General features: G+C 37.4%; 1 protein-coding gene and 1 non-coding gene across 3 annotated transcripts in view; one reads left to right on the forward strand and one right to left on the reverse strand.

Annotated features, from left to right (window-relative positions):
* Positions 1-19227, reverse strand: part of LOC138706571 (proton-coupled amino acid transporter-like protein CG1139) — a 221105-nt gene that overhangs the window by 99666 nt on the left and 102212 nt on the right. The window lies entirely within an intron of this gene.
* TRNAM-CAU (transfer RNA methionine (anticodon CAU)) lies at positions 18931-19003 on the forward strand. Its single transcript has one exon. It is a non-coding gene; the product is annotated as a tRNA-Met (tRNA).

Consider the following 19227-nt stretch of genomic DNA (forward strand, 5'->3'; position numbering starts at 1 on the left):
CTGTTGTCAAATGTATTTCTTTCTCAAATCAGCAATTAGTAAATTGAGACAAGTTGATTGGAGATTCACGTTTGTGCAACGCAAAGAACAATCAAATAAATCAGACATCAACTGATTGGCGATCAGGGACTGATTTGATTTGCGTTTCTGCAACCGGGCCTAAGTGTCGCGAATCGCGAGTCGAAGAGCATTAAAGTGAAAACATAGTTCGAATGTCCTATACTTAAAACATTGGCAACACAACCGTAAAGGCTTGTTCACAATAAACTGGGAACGGAAACGGCAAGATGAACGGAAATATTGTTAAAATAAATGTATTTAAATGTGAGCATTCACAATTAACGAGAAGTTTGCCGGAGTCCGGGAACGGGAACGTGAAAATTAATACGAATGCTCACATTTAAATACATTTATTTTAACAATATTTCCGTTTTAGTTCTCGTTGTTTTCGTTCTCGGTTTATTGTAGAACAGCCATTATTACCATATCAACAGGATTTCCGTGCAATTTTATATTCAGTTATTTTCTTTCTTCCCGATCGAAGAGCTAATATCATGTCGCAAATCTCGAAAATAAGACCGTAGCCTATATATTACGATTAATTTGCGAAACTATAAGTAAGTATGTAAGTAAGTAATGGTTGAAAAACACGAAGTGCTGCAAATACACACTCCAATATTCATCCAGAGAAGTGTGCATCTACGGTGATGCTACATGGTGTATTCTTTAAATGAACCTTGTTGTACAATTAAAATATAAAGCAAAACAATTTCTTTACTTCTTCTTTGATACCTATAAAAAAAATCATTAAATTACAGCCGGAGAGATATAGAGAGGAGAGTAAGGGAGAAAACAAGGGGTGGGGCGTATGGCCAAGAAAAAATTACATTGACAGCACTGCATATATCCATATACTTACTTACTTCCTTACTTACTTGCTTACTTACTGGCTTTTAAGGAACCAGCAGGTTCATTGCCGCCCTCACATAAGCCCGCCATTGGTCCCTATCCCGAGCAAGATTAATTCAGTCTCTATCATCATATCCCACCTCCCTCAAATCCATTTTAATATTGTCCTCTCATCTACGTCTCGGCCTCCCTAAAGGTCTTTTTCCCTCTGGCCTCCCAACTAACACTCTATAAGCATTTCTGGATTCGCCCATACGTGCTACATGCCCTGCCCATCTCAAACGTGTGGATTTAGTGTTCCTAATTATGTTAGGTGAAGGATACAATGCATGCAGTTCTATGTTGTGTAACTTTCTCCATTCTCCTGTAACTTCATCCCTCTTAGCCCCAAATATTTTCCTAAGCACCTTATTCTCAAACACCCTTCACCTATGTTCCTCTCTCAAGTTTCACAACCATAAAGAAGAACCGGTAATATAACTGTTTTATAAAGTCTAACTTTCAGATTTTTTGACAGCAGAATGTATGATAAAAGCTTCTCAACCGAATAATAATGGGCATTTCCCATATTAATTCTGTGTTTAATTACCTTCCGAATATCATTTATATTTGTTACTGTTGCTTCCAGGTATTTGAATTTTTCCACCTCTTCAAAAGATAAATTTCCAATTTTTATATTTCCATTTCGTACAATATTCTCGTCACGATATATAATCATATACTTTGTTTTTTTCGGGATTTACTTCCAAACCCCATTCCGAGTCTTATTTGAAGATTTCGTAACAAGCTGTTTTTTACGGTGATGGGTTGTTAGCCCTTCGCCCAACCCCCAAGCTGGAGGACCGCCCCTCATCAGCTGTCCGCGACTGCTTATTCAATTTATTCACAGCTACCCTCCATATCTGGAGGCCGTCTCCTCGATCCGCAACCTGAGGACGCGCCATGCCGTGGTGATAGGGAGCCACAATACAGCATATATCCATATAGACAACAAAATTGGACCAATTTCCTGATAGCAAAGATAAAGAGGTTGTTATGTCTGAAGAGTAGACATCAGTATGAAATTGTTTAAATAACAATATATATATATATATATATATATATATATATATATATATATAAATGAAAAATTTGAAAATAATACAATCGTATAGAAATAGGAAAAGTGGCCTGGCGCCGTCCGGCCTCGAAAAAACAGTACCTTGACGCCACCAGACCTGAAATTCACTCCTGACCGTAAAGGTAAGCGTTCACTACATCGTATCGCACTCATCGGACGAATCGCACGGATCGGAAAAAGACAATCTTCGCTGTAATTGTTATGTAACCGCGTTCACTATATCGTATCGCACGCATCGCCTTTCGGCAAATCCGTCCACGTTTCTCGGATGAGCAACTTTTCCGATGCGTGCGATCATGGCCTTCTTTAATAAATCAATTTTAATTGGTCAACTGTTACTATTATGTTGTGCCATGTTCAGTGTCGCGCCAAAATGGCAGACGGAAATGTTATTTCGCTTGTAAAAAATTGCGAAGAATTATATAATATGAGGCATTCCCATTACAGTAATCAAAGTCGTTTCTTACATATATATAATGTAACCAATATTACTTTCGTTTCTTCCTCTTCAATCAAGACGCATGAAGCAATTACAAATTCTTATTCGGTAACAGACGTAATTAATAGACCTAACCTCAACTCCTCTGTTTTCAGCAATATCAATATCGTACGACGTCATGTTTTAAACGGCTGATAGTGGAGTCCGATGTGGCGATGAGGTAGAGCCGTTACAGTGAAAGCACTGCACTTAAATATCCGTTGCGTGCGATTCGTGCGAGGAGTGCGATACGATGTAGTGAACGCTTACCTTAAGACTCACTTTTATTGCACAAAGGCCCGGTTTCTTCAACCTTTGTTATAATGCACCTAACATAGCGTTAATTAACTGTAAGTTAAAAGTATGAATTGCTGTTAAAAATATTGCGTTTCTTCGACTTTACATTTCACATTTTAACATTCTGTTTGTTAACTCTCTGTTAGGACCAGAGATTCTAGAGTTTAACCATAACCTATAACCAAGTATAGGCTCACTTCTGTTTTCTGAACTCTGACAATTGCGATTCTCGCTTGTTTCCGTTGTTTGATTCAGAGAGAATAGAAGTCTTTCTATTCTCTCAGGTTTGATTTCTGCTTCTTTCCTCGTCTGTATCACAATAGCGTGGAGCGGCGTATTGGCATTGCTATTATGAAATGGAAAACACTGAAACTAAAAGAAATCTTGGGACTAATTTCTCTTCGTTCGAAAGAAACCTTCTGCTGGCAATTATTTCCCAGTATAAACCAATTAATGAGAATAAACAAACAAACGGATCTAAGTTGAAAGCGAAAAGTGAGGCTTGGCAGAAAATAGCCTATACCTTTGTATGAACTTCTGGTCTGTCAAATCACAGAAATCATCCGCTCTGTTTATGTATTCATGGATATCATTTTCTAAATAATGCAGATATATAAGTTCACCATCTAACGCACCAGCCATATTGGATACTTCTATGCTAACAGAGAGTTAAATGATTTAACTGCATGAAATTGAGCAGTTAAATTAACATAGGTTTTAACAGCCTGTTAGTACTAACAGTAGTTGAAGAAATGCTTCAACTGTTAAGTTTACAGTTAAAATGGAATAACACACTGTTATAATTTAACAAAGGTTGAAGAAACCGGGCCAAAATGGAGCAGGACAATTAGCAGACTGAACTTCGGTATATATGATTAAATATTCTAACGCAGCACGATACTCAAAACATGCCTCTTAATACTAACATAAAGAAGATATATGTATGCAAGCAAGAGCTTCTGTTGAATGACGCTGATTGGCTGAACCCACGAGACCACGAACCTTGCTCCCGCGCATCCTGAGGTTTTCGCCTTCCGCCTTGTTGCTGGATCAAGGAGGTTTCCTTGAACTCAATCTTTTCTCCTCCGTTAAGACTCCCGATACGAAACAATTGTGTGTGTCACGTGTACGTGATAACCTGTTCCACTACGCACTTCATTAACTTCTTTCGGTCGGTGCGTGAATATTGATAAACAAGAATACATAGTAATTAGCCCCCCTCCTCCTGTTCATATGAAGGTCGAAGAGACTGTAAAATATCTTAAGTGCGAAATGTTGTAAACAAAATCACATTGTTCGTGACTAACACTGTCTAATTACTTGATGATGTCGCTACTGTAGCTATAATTACAGAAACTGCTTTGACGTAAATTACTATATTTCTGATAATTAATAAATTGTAGTCTTCAGCTCTCTATTATAACCTACAAGCAAGTGAAATAACTCTTTGATTATAATAAAGAAAAATCTATTCTACCAAAAAAATCTTCAAAGATTAGGCTTACTTACATACGGCATTTAGAGAACCCGACAAGTTCATTGCCGCCCTCACATAAGCCCGCCATTGGTCCCTATCCTGAGCAAGATTATCCAGAATCTACCATCACATCCCACCTCCCTCAAATATATTTTATATTACCCTCCCATCTTCGTCTCTACCTTCCCAAAGGTATTTTTCCCTTCGACCTCCCAACTAACACTCTGTATCCATTTCAGGATTCGCCCATACGTGCTACATGTCCTGCCCATCTCAAACGTCTGGATTTAATGTTTCTAATTACGTCAGGTGAAGAATACAATGCGTGCAGTTCCGCGCTGTGTAACTTTCTCCATTCTCCTGTAACTCCATCCCTCCTACTCCCAAATATTTTTCTAAGCCCCTTATTCTCGAACACCATTAATCTCTGTTCTTCTCTCAGAGTGAGAGTCCAAGTTTCACAACCATACAGAAAAACCGGTAATATGACTATTCTGTAAATTCTAACTTTCAGCTTTTTTGAGAGCAGACTACATGACTAAAGATTTTCAACCGAATAATAACAGGCATTTCCCATATTTATTCTGTGTTTAATTTCCTCCCGAGTGTCATTTATATTTCTTACTATTGCTTCAAGATATTTGAAATTTTACGTCTCTTAAAAGAATAAATTTCCAATTTTTACATTTCCAATTCATATTAAGTTCTGGTCACGAGACATAATGATATACTTTGTCTTTTCGGAATTTATTTGCAAACCTATCTTTTTACTTGCTTCAAATAAAAATTCCCGTGTTTTCCCTAATAGTTTGTTGATTTTCTCCTAACATATTCACGACATCCGCATAGACAAGCAGCTGATGTAACCCGTTCAATTCCAAACTCTCTCTGTTATCTTGAAAAAATTAGGTATACTCTAATGAAAATTTGGAACACTTTATTCCTTCCAATAGTAACGTATGGCAGATGATTCTGGACACTAAAGGCCAAGGATAAATCAAGAATGAAAGCATCTGAAGTGAAATTTATGAGGAAAGCTGTGTAATATACCAGTCAGATTATAAAGAAAATAAAAAAAAATTCTTACATGAGGAACATTTTCCCGAAAACTGTTGAAAATAGAGAGCTGATTCTTTTACAAACAATGTAAGCCTACACATAACTTGGCTTTATGTTGAAACAATACTTTTTCTTTAATTTTTTTCATTACTGAGAAATAATAGTTACCCCATTCGTATATTTTTGAATGATTTTCATTACATTAACCCCTGTAGCATCTCCAAAATTTAACAAAGTTTGAAATCATTGTTTCAGTAGATTACATGCAAAATAATTCCTGAAAATTTCATGTTTCTAGATTAAATAGAAGCTGAGAAAAGGTTCCTTTTGTGTGAAAAAACTAAAGTTACGGAAAATGAGCGTTAAAATAAAACATGTAGGTATACATAGACTAGACCACTCCTCAGAGAAACGAAAAATTAACATGGATGTAATTTTAACATAAACATATACGATATATATAATTTTCTACCTTCGTCTAACATTTTAAGTGTATTACTGTTATATATACCAAGATAAAATATATTTCATGTCTAGTAATACCTTCATGTAATGAGGTCCTCCTACTATAAAATCGGTTCCACGATACATTCATTTTTGACACTTCCATACCGACCACTCTTTATTACCTAAAAATGTTTTTTCCTCATTTGTAAGCTACGTTATATACTCTCAACTTCAAGCTGAGTAAACTTCGCTTCATTCTTCCGATCCTCCCTTATCTATCTACTGTAGCCTACTACACAAATTACAAATGATTACATGTCAGTACATCTTTACAAAATTAATGTACGTACAGTGGTGGTTTAATGTCGGTTCCCAACATGCGCCCACCCAGCTCATTGCATACATTGTATGTCTGCAAGTTCTGCTTTTGTGAGACACCCTATTGCAACTTCTAAAGAAAAGGAGAACATTTGAAACTAACAGCAAGTTTAACAGCTACGTAGTACAGTAGAGAAATGAATGAACGTTTACACAAAGATTCATACTTATTGCATTCCCTTAGCACTGAATGGTACGTGTAAGAACTAACTAGTAAATGAGGAGCTTGGTATCAAAGTTGGACAACTCCACTTTTGATTTTTTTACAGGAGAGGCGAAAAACTAGATCCTTGGAAACCAATGTCACCGTTATACGTATATTTTTTTAAACATTCTCATGGGTCACAGAAATATTTTTTCAGTCTCAAATTGTGATTAAAATTAATATTCAGGTCGAAATTTAAGTTTGAAAAGTGGAGTTGTCCGTCTCTGAAACTAAGTCATGAAGTTGACTGTTTTTGAAACCGAATGAAGCCATATTTAAAGTGGAGTTGTCTGTTTTTGAAACCAAACGAAGCCATATTTAAAGTGGAATTGTCTACGTTTGAATCTAAGTCTCTTCTAACTCGGTTTCAAAGCAAATTTACGTAAAACATTACTTATTCATCTACAAACCGATTATATAAACAATCAACCATGTTGGATTCGCGATACATGATTGGAAAAGGTGGTACGAATGTGTGTTTCTTATTGCTATTGAAGGAATTATCCTAATTTAAAACCAAACCACAGTGGAGTTGTGTACATTTTGATTCCAAAGCGCACAATTAAGTGCTATTTTCGCTGTGTTCTGTTCGTTTTTGAGCCTAAACAGTTCCAGGATCGCATTCAGCACACTAAATTCTATGAGAAACAATCAATATCTCGAAATCGCAAAAAATCGACTTGTCTAACTTTGATACTATGCTCCTCAAATAATGTTTACACAAAGTACTGAAACTCCTTAGTATTACGCAACCAGAGAAGGAGATACGTTCAACAGGTTGCTGTAATTCCAGGCTTTTAATACAGAAAAGAAATGAGTCTAAACTCTAAACTGTCATGTAAAAAACTAGCTGCTTTCAACATTATGTAGCTTCGTACTAGAGCAGCCGCGGCGAAAATGCGACTCACGAGCACATTGTGGCTCGCAGTGCTTTTCTCTCGCTTCCTACTTACAACCCCCACCCTCTTACTCACTGGAGTCAAACTCCGTTCTATTTGTATTTGTCTCGGACCTGCGAGTGGCGTATCGTAGCAATGTCTCTCTCGAAACCATGTACCTCTATAAAAAACGAAAGTTTCAAGTAGGATGGGAGGATGCATGAAAATATTAAATCTATGATTTGTTCACAAATATTACTAGGAAAACGGTTGTATAACATAAAACGGCATTATAAGTTACTACATGTTACTGATGAAACATTAAAAGGTTAAGTATTATTATTATTATTATTATTATTATTATTATTATTATTATTATTATTATCATCATTGTCATTATCATCTCTGTACGTCGATTCTTTTATAGCAGATGTACGAATAATGCGGTTAGATTTTCAACGTAAACTCACAGATGTATAATGTGACGTTAAATGAAAGCTAGATGTAAGGACTTGACAGATATTGAACTTTTCAAATCTTTGGAAAAAAATAAATATTTGAAGCTTCGTTCTTTCGCTTGCTCTGTTGAAGCCATGTTCGCTGTAACTTACGTTTGTGAAAATTTATTTTCAACAACGAAAATAGTAAAAATCAAATTTAGATCACGACTGACAGACAAATACCTTCGTGATCAACTACGATTGGCAGTAAGTGACATAATTCCTGATTTTGAAACTTTGTCGCAGAGACATTCTGAAGACAGTTAATTTTAGGTTGTGATAATGTGTCCTATGTTTTCTTGTTCATTTCTTTCTTCGTTACACGTCCTAAACATTAACTTCCCCTTCGGTTGTCCGCCTCCCTCCATAGGTGCTATGCACGTTGCAGCTTACACAGTGGCTCGGCGCACCATGGCCTTTTCGCCACGGCTGTACAAGAGCGTTGTCGGATATGGGTTTATAAGCGAGCGTTGTTCCATCTGACACCATCTATCACATCTCAAAGTGTGTCACATATTCACCCGAACACACTTTATAATGGCTTATCTATTCTGTTCTCACCAATCAGTAGTACTCAATAGTTCACAGATTAATATCTTGTTTCACAAAGAAACAACATACATTCATATACATATAATAATCATTATATTCAACATTTTAATCTTTCTAGATGCTATTCTTTTTGATTAAATAAGTACATTCGCGTTATCAGTTGCTATGTTGAAGTATTCTCTGTTACCAGTCTGTATTAATCAAGATAACCCACCATCTGTGATTGATTTCTTGACAATGGACTTGTGAACACTGATAAACTTATTGGAGAACAATAATGTAGACGCAGTGTTTTCCAATCAATCTGAAGGTTAAGTGCACACTCGACGGTCCTCAGCTTAAGTACATACATGGGGCCTACATGTGACCTACTTTAATTGAACTGCAATAAACGTTTGTAAGAAAGGCATATGACTCGGTTAAGAGAGAAGTTTTATATGATATTCTTATTGAATTTGATATTCCCAAGAAACTAGTTCGATTAATTAAAATGTGCCTCAGTGAAACGTACAGCAGAGTTCGTGTAGGTCAGTTTCTGTCAGATGCGTTTGCAATTCACTGTGGGCTAAAGCAAGGAAATGCACTATCACCTTTACTTTTTAACTTTGCTCTAGAGTATGCCATTAGGAAAGTCCAGGATAACAGAGAGGGTTTGGAATTGAACGGGTTATATCAGCTTCTTGTCTATGCGGATGATGTGAATATGTTAGGAGAAAATCCACAAACGATTAGGGAAAACACGGGAATTTTACTGGAAGCAAGTAAAGAGATAGGTTTGGAAGTAAATCCCGAAAAGACAAAGTATATGATTATGTCTCGTGACGGGAGTATTGTACGAAATGGAAATATAAAAATTGGAAATTTATCTTTCGAAGAGGTGGAGAAGTTCAAATATCTGGGAGGAACAGTAACAAATATAAATGATATTCGGGAGGAAATTAAACACAGAATAAATATGGGAAATGCCTGTTATTATTCGGTTGAGAAACTTTTATCATCCAGTCTGCTGTCGAAAAATCTGAAAGTTAGAATTTACAAAACAGTTATATTACCGGTTGTTCTTTATGGTTGTGAAACTTGGACTCTCACTTTGAGAGAGGAACATTAGGTTAAGGGTGTTTGAGAATAAGATGCTTAGGAAAATATTTGGGGCTAAGAGGGATGAAGTTACAGGAGAATGGAGAAAGTTACACAGCACAGAACTGCACGCATTGTATTCTTCACCTGACATAATTAGGAACATTAAATCGAGACGTTTGAGATGGGCAGGGCATGTAGCACGTATGGGCGAATCCAGAAATGCATATAGAGTGTTAGTTGGGAGGCCGGAGGGAAAAAGACCTTTAGGGAGGCCGAGGCGTAGATGGGAAGATAATATTAAAATGGATTTGAGGGAGGTGAGATATGATGATAGAGAATAGATTAATCTTGCTCAGGATAGGGACCAATGGCGGGCTTATGTGAAGGCGGCAATGAACCTCCGGGTTCCTTAAAAGCCAGTAAGTAAGTGAGAAAGATTATTAACGATAGAACACATTTTCTCACATAAGGTTTCCTTTGCACCACTAGTAGGCCTAAGAGAATTTAAACCAGCCCTGTGCATAAAGGGGAAGGGAAAAGGAAAGGAGATACCTCCACCCATGTCCTTCGCTTACTCCGCTTCAGAAACAAACGCACAGTCAAGCACTGTGCATGAGTGGTGGATTTTAGGCGACCAGCGAGAGCCGAAAGTTATGATGCCTGCCTTGTATAACCCGTCACTCAGCAATGCTTGTCTACCTGTGTACTCGTATCGGTCCGAAACATTACTGTCTCTGCCGGGAAAGATGGAGTGGGGAGTTAAGGGATAGTCTGCAGTGACTCGATTGAGTTAGTAACGCCCAAATCTGATTTAAACAGTGATATTGTCAATTCCAACATTGCTGCATTGTCATTGTGTCTCTTTTCTAATTATTATTAGTTCCCGAAATTTGAAATAGAAGTTACTGAAAAAAAAATCTTCATTTCGAAAGTGATGTCATCATATTGCTCCTATTCATGTCTGAAAATAATCGCTTCAGAATTTTATTACAATTGACATGAGAAAGAATCAAAGAAAGTACCAGTCACTGGCGTAGCTCTGTCAGCTGAGAAGCTTGCCTGACGACCCGGAGTTGAGTCTGGTGTGGCTTCGATTCCCGCTTGGGCTGATTACCTGGTTTGGTTTTTTCCGAGATTTTCCCCAACCGTAAAGCGAATGTCAGGTAATCTATGGCGAGTCCTCGATTTCATCTCCAAATAACATCTCGCTATCAACAATTCTATCGACGCTAAATAACCTAGTAGTTAATACAGCGTCGTTAAATAACCAAGTAAAAAAAGAAAGTACCTACTTTGTTATGTAGACAAGGAAAGGAAAAATCATTCTATATTTATATGGCTCTAATGTAAATTGCAGTTCTGTTGATAGGCCCTCCTGGCATAATACTCTCGAAGTAATAATAACAGACAGTAAAAATCGCACTTCTTTTCAAAAATAAGAATTTTAAGTCGATTTTGTAAACGCTAGAATGATCGGTATTTGTATAATACTGAATATAATATAGGGTAACTGATCTAACAATGGTAGAAGATCTTAATGATGATGATGATGATGATGATGATGATGATGATGATGATGATGATGATGATGATGATGATGATGAAAACTGAAGGGGACGATGTAGAGATAACCCTGTGGCCGGGAGGGAAAAGGTCTTAAGTAAATTTGTTTGTGAAAATGAGATTTTTATATATTTTGAAAGCGGAAACAGTTCTCTACAGTCTGGTAAAACGGCTAAAGTCAAATAAGACTCCTGACTGGATTTATAGAGCGTTACCAAATGTCCTAAGTACTTTTTGAATCGAGCACACACAGAATAAAGGACTTTAGAATATTTAATACTTTATTCCCTAGAGACCATCACATGGTTACTTTCCATGCTTCCCTATTAAAAAGGTTTAAATTGTATTTTAGCCATTTTATCACATACTGACGTCCTTTCCTTTTAATACTTTAAGCACCAAGGTAAACAGTCCTATAATTGTTTAAGACCCATTTTGCATTCTTAATAATTTACATTTCTCATTTATTTTGACATTAAAAAGGTCTTATGTTTAAATAGTCCCTTTTACTCAGTTTGGGTTCTAGTCTTAAAAGGGCTTAAGTGCGGCTATTTTTGGAAATAACCAATAAAATTGTTAAATGAGCAACATTACCTATTTTAGAAGAAATATAAACAAATAATATCCAGGAAAAACCTCTTAATTAAAAAACTCTATAATTGATACCAATTTCAATCTTTCTACTGCTCTCCTGAAAAGTATAAAATTTTTACTTAAGACCTTTTTCCTCTCGGCCACAGAACTATTTCAATAAGTCGACAACAGACAACTATTAAAGCGTTGCGATAACGACTATGATCATACAATTGCAACTGTTACAGGGTAGACAGTCAATGACGAGAAACTTATTATAAAGATATGACGGGGAGGACTATCATGAGCTGACGATAAGGGAGACTAAGACGAAGATGATGAGACGTAGATATTCTTAATGAGATGAAAACATTGATGATGAAAGGAGGGGACGACAATAATGAACTGACGACAACGATGATCAGAAGAAGACAACAATGATGATAACCAATGACGACGTTGATGAGCCGATGACAATGACGATCATGAACCGACGACGACAATCTTGAGCCAACAACGATGGTAGGTAGGTAGGTTATTTTACGACGCTTTTTCAACATCTCAGATTATTTAGCGTCTGAATTATGACGATGATGGGGCGTCGACAATGATTACGATAATATGATGACCCCACGAAGATTGTGGTGCGCCGACGACGATCATGATAAATCCATGATGATTATAAGAATACGACGACGATTATGAGTCCACGACGATGACCCGATTATGAGCCTGTGACGACGATGATGGGACAACGACGATCATGAGCCGACGGCGAAGATCATGAGCCGATGACGGCTATAATGGTGGGCCGACGACGGTGAGACGAAGACAACGACGATGAGAAATGATAGCAACGATAATGAACTGACGACAACTGTTCACGAGACGACAATGATGACAGATAACGATAAAGATCAGTGACCACGATAAAGTGCCAACGACGAAGGTGGTGTTGAGACATCGAAACTCATGATACTACTACTACTAATAATAATAGTAATAATAATAATAATAATAATAATAATAATAATAATAATAATAAAGTAAAGGTATCCCCGTAACATACCATGAAGGCACTTGGGGGGCACGGAGGTAGAGCCCCATGCTTTCCATGACCTCGGCACTAGAATGAGGTGGTGTGGTCGGCACCACGCTCTGACCACCTTTTACCCCCGGGAAAGACCCGGTACTCAATTTTATAGGAGGCTGAGTGAACCTCGGGGCCGTTCTGAAAGTTTGACAACGAGAAAAAATCCTGTCACCACCTGGGATCGAACCCCGGACCTTCCAGTCCGTAGCCAGCTGCTCTACCAACTGAGCTACAATAATAATAATAGTAATAATAATAATAATAATAATAATAATAATAATAATAATAATCCGTGGTGCTACAGCCCTTTAAAAGCCAAGAGCGACCAGCCGAAGCAGAGGTGAACGATCATCCAATCAGAATGGAGGTATATCGTGTGGTTAGCACGGTGGTCCCCCCTTAGTCGTTATAGCTGGTTTTCGTAACCGGATTTTGCTACCTATAGTAGCTCCCTTAGTGCATCACGATGCTGCGTAGGCACAGGTCCCATACAGTGACCGAAATTTCATAAGAAAATTTCTTACCCCATGATATCTAAAGTGATGAGTCACGATAATGACCATGTAGAGTTGTAGACCTAAGCGTCCCCCTTGCCTGTTACTGATAAGCGTATTAATTGAAAATGCTGACTCACTGCACAGTGTATTGCTGTGAGTTGTGTAAGCAGTTTTTAATAAAGTAGTTTCACTTCAGTTGTGCTTCTTTATCGATAATCAATAACCCGTATTCCTGCCCAGGTTTGAGAGCTGGGACGTGAACGATGACGATCCGAGGTCGAACCCTGCGTTTTTTTTTCTGCTCCAACTGTTTTACCGACTCTGGTCCCGTTGAAAGAAGAGAGAATAGGGAAATTTTCGTAATGTACAGCGTTACAAATTCTGCGGCTTGACTGGATCGCACAAGTATTTCCTAATTATCGTACATGTACGATCCAGATCGTACAGTTGGCAACACTGGCCTGTAAAGGAGACTGTTATACTTTGAATCAATCACCTTTCACATTATATACTATTTTCTTTTTTAATTTTGGGAAATGAAACTTTTTAAATGACTATTACACTCTTACTACGTCATACTACTTTTGACCAATAAAACGGTACGAAAGGACGTATTTCAACCAATCATGGCTGCTTATCGCACAATTTTATCGCGTCCCTAGCATTTGTATAATTTTATCGCGTCCCTAGCATTTGTTTAATTTTATCGCGTCCCTAGCATTTGTTTAATTTTATCGCGTCCCTAGCATTTGTTTAATTTTATCGCGTCCCTAGCATTTGTTTAATTTTATCGCGTCCCTAGCATTTGTTTAATTTTATCGCGTCTCTAGCATTTGTTTAATTTTATCGCGTCCCTAGCATTTGTTTCTTTGTTTGCCAACATTTCACACTGCGCTGGTCTGGACGTCAAAAAAAAAAAAAATATATATATATATATATATAATTACAAACCACTCCAGTCGATGCACAGCAGTTTCAAATATGACTCGCATTGGCATTCAAGAACAAGAATTAATAAAAATCACTGATCATACCTATGCATCTTCTGAAATCCGATTTACAAATAAATGAAGAGCACCATTCGGAAATCCTGAATAAGTTGAATACACCATGTAGGCCTAAATCAACGAGTTCCACTTCTATTACGCACACGTCCAATACAACATCAATTGAACCACCAACCACATTCAAATTTGAAAATTGTACATTCAATAATTATTCCTTTTAAAATTATTCATGTTTATTTTTTATGTCATCGTCGTTCATTAAAACTTTTCTAACACTTGTGTATATTAGTTAGGTTATGTTATAGCTTCTGCTATATGATATTATGGATAGTCACGTATCAGAGATTGTTTAATATTAAGATTTATTGAAAATCATCTGTCAAGTGACGTTGATTACTGGGATTCGGATAATTGAAGTTGAATGTTGCATTTTAATAAAAATGAAACTGAATCAACAAAGCCTTCTTGACTAGTAACATTGCCATCGTGTATAATAGTTCGAGAACTTCTCGACGAGAAGGCATTGCTCACTACTGCCATCTAGCATGCATCTAGCGTAATATTTGTAATGTTGAGATGGTACAATAATACATTTGAAGACAGATGTATTTTCGTAAGTCAATTAATATTTTATTGTATTGGAGTACTTCGTTACTTCTGATCTTTATACACTTTCTTCTAATCGTGTAATAGTCAATTAAATCCCACTCGAGTTTTGATTTTCTCTGTTGAAAAAATATTTGAAATAATTATTGAAAATTCCTTTACAAATTCCTGCAGTTACTATCTTTTTTTACAAATCTATTAAGAATGAAAAAAAAATGGAGATATGTAAAGTCTTCTATGGTACGACAGTTTCGTGTACCTTGGATCATACCCTCCTGTACCATGGAACAGTGGAACATAGGGAATATAGGTGAAAATTTAGCCTTAAAAACTCACAATATTAAAAAAAAATGTATTTGCCATAATTTGCAGGTTTCTCTGATTGAGATTTTAATTCTAGAAGGAGCCATAACTGCTTCAACAGCTTTCTTCAAGGCATCCGAATCAATTTGAGGTCCTCTTAACTCTAGAGTTACTCGTGGCAGGATCTTAAAATAAAATAAAAACAAAAACCGATAGCATTATGTACCTTGGAACATGTTCCTTGATACAAGATGTTCTATAATCCAAGTACAAGAAGGTGCACGTTTAAAGAAATATGGCTGCCTAAACTAGAGATGAGAATAAATCATGTAAATTAACATATGTATTCACTCACCAGATGATAGAGAACACACTGTACTTGATTGATAGTTACAAATACAATTTGGTTTCGTGTTGGAAAACATATAAAATGAATGAAATATTTACTTTTGGTACCAAAAAAGTTGTTTCGTCCTCAGAACTCACACTTTGCAGAAAAGTATATTCTATTATCCATGTGCTAAAAAAGGATAAATGTTCATCTTCCCTCTTGCTTAAAAAAGTCCCTTGTACAGACGCTTGTATTTCCCTATTTTGACTATGCTGACATTTTAGTGACTGACCTTTCCAGCAACAAGAAAACGAAACTTCAACGTGCTCATAATTTGTGTGTACGTTTTGTAAGCAATGTTCGTAAATATGATCGTATTACCCCATCCCTGGAAACAATAGGTTGGCTTAAACTAGATAAGAAAAGAAATTTACATTCACTTCTCCTTCTTTTCGAAATCTTGAACTCTTCTATTTCTTCGTACCTGTCGTCTCGCTTCACTTACCATTCTTTCCACCACAATCTGAACACACGCTCTCGCCAAGAAACAATACTAACAATACCATCCCATCGCACCTCCTCATACTGATCCTCTTTCACAATAGCCCTGCCAGGACTCTGGAATTCGTTACCTGCTAGCATCAGGGACTGTCGAAATAAAATCGAATTCAAACGCAAACTTACTAGGCACTTGGTCAGTAATTGAGACTCGTTCAGACATGGTTTCTTATAAATAGTTCTCTTAATCTATCACAAAATATTTCAATATCCGGTAATTTCATCAGTATAGAATTTTGTTATTCTAGGTTTAATTTGTAATTCAGTAAATACAAAAATATTCTTTGTTCTTAACTTCTATGATAAAATGTTCAGCTTTCATTAATCAGGTAATCTTGTCGTACTTTAATTTTTATTGTAATTGTAATTGTAAATTTAATATTAATTGTAATTTTATTCTTCATATTATAGTTGTAATCCCCTGGTAGAGGGGCAGAGAAGGCCTGACGGCCTTATCTCTACCAGGATAAATAAATAAATACTACTACTACTATTACTTTGTAATAAATCAAATAGGAACTATGACCAGAGCTATCTAGAGGTTTTCTCTACAATCTACTTCCGTTTGAGTCGGCTAGGTAGCAGCAAAAATCAGAAACAGAAAAATAATCCAAGGTAGAACAGTCTCCCCTATATGATATGAATATGAGAGCGTGGAAAACACTTGACTGTATCCCCTACCGCAGACGTCTCCAAAAGCGTACTCGCGAGTAAGCCCCTGAACGGAACCGAAGCCAGTGCTTAATGAGTGCGCTCCGCCTCACCCATCTCCACCTGTACTGTACTCAATGTTTATGCGCAAACGAAGAGCAGTGGCGGACTGCCATTATCATTGTGTTGGTCGGAGTGTTCCACCGTTTCACAATGTCTTCTAATCATAGACATAGTACATTCAAGGATGAATAGGAAGAGAAATTTTTTTGTGTTAGTGGGGAGAATGTGAAATGCTTAATTTGTTCGAAAACTCTTAAGGGTGTGTTAAAATTCAACATGCGACAACACTACTCGACTCTTCACAAAGAATATCATAATATAATGAAATTACAGGTATACTGGACATGTGAAAATAATTTATTTTGGGGATATCTGTGTAACTCTGGGTTGTACATAATAATCAGTATATTACAATACGTTTACACTCAGTTCCGCATGACAAACATATAGTTTTTCGTTTAATTTTAGATGAAATGCGTAGGCCTACAAATATTTTGATAAATATAAAACAAGAAAATACAAACACAAATCACACATGTGTCCTCAGTATTAAATAAAAAAAAGCTTCTTGCTAGCTATGTTCTAGCTTGGAATATTGGAAAATCAATGAAGCCCTTTACAGAACCATCATTTATAAAATCGTGCATACAGAACGTTACTAAAATACTGTGTCCAGAACAAAGTCAAAGTTTAAGAAAATTAAATTGTTTCCAATTACAGTTCAGAGAAGGAATTTCAAGATTGTAAATGTAATTGAATCTGAAGTCGAAACCACAATTAACCAGTTTGTAGATGACTCATTTGCATTGGACAAAGCACAGATAGAAAAGACAAAGCTCACGTAGCCATTTTCATCCGAGGAGTTAATGAACATTTTACTGCGTCTGAATGTCTTCTAGATGTAATTACAAATTAAAACTGTAGAAGATCTTTTTCAGACACTGAAAGGCACCATAGAACAGAAGAGTTTGAATTTGCAATGGCTTGTGTCTATAGCAACAGACGGGGCTCCAGCTTCATAGTATGTCAAAATGATATACAAACGTATGATATTTCTTATCCTTTTGATGTTATTATTTGTAAACATAAGCAGACTGTTGCCGCGATCCCCCACTGTCGCTCCCATCTGTTGAGGTACGAGTCTCTCCCCCTTCTCTAGCCTTACAGCACACTGTGTTGGGCGGGCAGCATCGAGAGCACGAATGACGATACGCATTTTGGAGACCTCTGCCCTACCGTGTGTACACGGAGGCAAGAGGAAGGAGTCTATTCCTCTGGCATAAGTAGGCCTGGCACGTGGGTTTGGCAGCGGGCACACGGCCAGCCCAACCGGCGCAGCGCGAGGAAGGAAGTTTCCGTGTGCTGAGCGACACGGGTGAGTCCGCGACCCACTTGAACACGTGTAGTCGGCAAGACTAGGGCTTCTTCCAAATTTTCCATCTGATCAGGTTCGGGCAGCGATGACTCACGTCTGATCTCTCTGCAATATTTTAACACGTCTAGCAGTAACATCACGAGAGGTTTTCCGCATAGGATTCCCGGAAAACATAATTCTTTCATAATGCAAGTGTACAGCCCCTACCAAAAGTTTAAGGACACTCCTCCATAAGTGACATTTCACTCCAGTCCTTTTACTTACGTGAAACCCGTGATATATATATATATATATATATATATATATATATATATATATATATATATATATATATATATAATCCGTGGCGCTACAGCCCGTGAAGGGCCTAGACCGACCAGCCGGCTGCTGACCTCACGCCCACATACCGAAGCAGAGATGGACGATCATCCAACCAGAATGGAGGTATCGTGTGGTTAGCACGATGATCCCCCCAGCCGTTATAGCTGGTATTCGCAACCGGATTTCGCTACCTATCGTAGCTCCCCAAGTGCATCACGATGCTGGGTGAACACCGGTCCCATAGAGTGGCCGAAATTTCATGAGAAAATTTCTTCCCCCATGAGGACTCGAACCAGCGCGCATTCCGTAACGCGAGTCCTAGACAGGATGCCTTAGACCGCGACGCCACGGTGCGGGACACAGAATATATATAGGACAAAAAATAATAATATTCTTTAGTAAATTATTGTAGCAACAGTGCATATTTATGTACAGATTACTGTGCACATTACTGTATAATCCCGGCCACGAAGTCACTCAGCTGAGTGCGCTCCTTGTATAATGGCAGTTGACTTAATAAAATGTCAACGTATATGCCCAACTTGGAGTCAGGCCACAAAGGGGAAAACACTGGAGGAGGGGAGTTCGATCCGATGCTGAGGATTGGACTTCGGCGTAGCTCAATGGTGAGAGCGCTTGGTACATAGAACCAAGTACCCGGGTTCGATTCCCGGCGCCGGAGCGAATTTTTCTCCTCTAATATTAATATTAATTAAAACGAAATCTGTCTATGTTCCGAACTGTGGATTATATAGTAACTTTTCTGTAATGAAACTTATTGAAAAATTATGTATTTTTTAGGATAAAAATTAATTGCTCCAGAATGGGTTTACGGCTTTACGAGTGACATCAACGAAAATTCCATAAGGAGCAGTGTTGTAATCTTAATGTGGAACGTTTTATATT

Source organism: Periplaneta americana, chromosome 9, assembly GCF_040183065.1.
Source record: "Periplaneta americana isolate PAMFEO1 chromosome 9, P.americana_PAMFEO1_priV1, whole genome shotgun sequence".
In the NCBI taxonomy this organism is placed as follows: Eukaryota; Metazoa; Arthropoda; class Insecta; order Blattodea; family Blattidae; genus Periplaneta; species Periplaneta americana.